The 1,679-nt window shown below is 44.8% G+C and overlaps 1 pseudogene; it reads left to right on the forward strand.

The window, feature by feature from the left end:
* Positions 1 to 1,015: 1,015 nt before the first annotated feature.
* LOC138297572 (U2 spliceosomal RNA) lies at positions 1,016 to 1,217 on the forward strand (annotated as a pseudogene).
* The last annotated feature ends 462 nt before the right edge of the window (positions 1,218 to 1,679 follow it).

The raw sequence follows: 1,679 nt of genomic DNA on the forward strand, positions 1-1,679 counted from the left end.
TCCCTATTTCCGACAATTACGTTTATTTCTAAAGGAGTTAGATTTTTCCGTTTTACCATTGGACACAAGTTTGAATACAAAAATTCTTAACAAATATCTTTTTGAGAAAGAACAGACAGAAACAGTCCTTTCCTTTTCGGAAGCACATACTACAGAAATCTGGTCCTCTGTGAGTCATCCCTCCCTCACACACGTGCAGAAAGACTTGGCTTGGATGAGTGTTCACGGATGTCTCCCGGTGAAAACTTTTCAGCACAGGCGGGGCCTCGCTCCTTCTGCAGTTTGCCCCCGGACTACTTGTCTTCACGAGGAAACTATTGCTCATCTTTTTTGGAACTGCAGATACGCCAAGGATTTTTGGACTTTACTACAACCGTTCTTGACTCACATAGCAGGCATTCCGTCCCTCACTTTTACGACTCTGTTGTACGGTTTGGGCCTTCCTCCCTCTCAGCGCATCGTTGCCTGGAGACTGCTGAACTGCGGCAAACAGACGCTGTGGGAAGCCCGTAATCTGCTACTTTTTGCGCACAAACATTTAACCCTCTCAGACTGTCGTAACCTTTGCCTTGACAAAGTGACTACCTATTTGTACATTGACCGCACCTTACAAGGTCAGGACAAGGCAAACCATCTTTGGCAGGTGAAAAACTGGAAGGGCTGGGTGACCTGATTCCTATTCCCCCACCCCACCTTGCCACCGGGTGTCAAACGGATTGGCACTTATATAGGCCATGAATAAAATTTTAGTTTTTCAAACCCTCCCAACCGGGAGTGGCAGTTTCAACAATAACACCAAGCCACCAGGTGTCTATGGATTGGCCCTTATATATAGGCCTTAAATAAAGTTTTAGTTTTTCCCCACCCATAAAGGGACTGGGGTTTTTTCTCTCTCACTGTTACAATATGAACAATTTTTGAACCATGCATATGTTTCTAAACATGTTTTGTAAACTATGCCTAACCATTTTTTTGAAACCTTTCTGTAAAAACTGTGTTGTATTTTCTATGACAAATACCTTCAATAAAGGATTTCAAAAAAAAAAAAAAAAAAAAAAAAAATATCTGTTCTTATCAGTTTAATATCTGATACGTCCTCTATCTGGGGACCATATATTAAATTGATTTTTGGAACAGGGAGATGGAATAGGAGCTTGCTCTGTCCACTCCACGCATCAACCTGGTATTGCAGTACCTCCAGGAATGGTGCACCTCCCCACCCGGGGAAACACATGCTGTTGAAAAAAAAGATGCAAAAGGAGCGTTTCACTGGCTTTCTGTAAAGTGGCGCTAATGTCTTTGGGTGTAAATAAAACCAACCTGGCCACTTTTTGGCAGCCGTGTCTTGTTTTATTGATTGATTGATTGATTTATTTAATTATTTATTTCGTTTTAGCCCTACCGCGTTGGTAAGACAGGAAGGAAGGAAGGGGGAGAGAGGGAGAGAGAGAGAGAGAGAGAGAGAGAGAGAGAGAGTCGGGGGGGGGAGCTGCCTGTGGCAGAACAGAAGAGCTGGACACTGTCCATGCCTTCTCTGGGTAGAAGGAAGAGGCAGAGTCCTTTGCCTTCTTTGCCTGCCCCCGAACGGCCACGAACGGCCGAGCCTTATCTATAGGCCTAAGCTACAGGGCAACAGAGTCCTGGGTAAGCGAGGGCGAGGTGCCGGCCACTTGCTGCCA

This window comes from Pleurodeles waltl, chromosome 5 (assembly GCF_031143425.1).
Source record: "Pleurodeles waltl isolate 20211129_DDA chromosome 5, aPleWal1.hap1.20221129, whole genome shotgun sequence".
NCBI lineage: Eukaryota > Metazoa > Chordata > Amphibia > Caudata > Salamandridae > Pleurodeles > Pleurodeles waltl.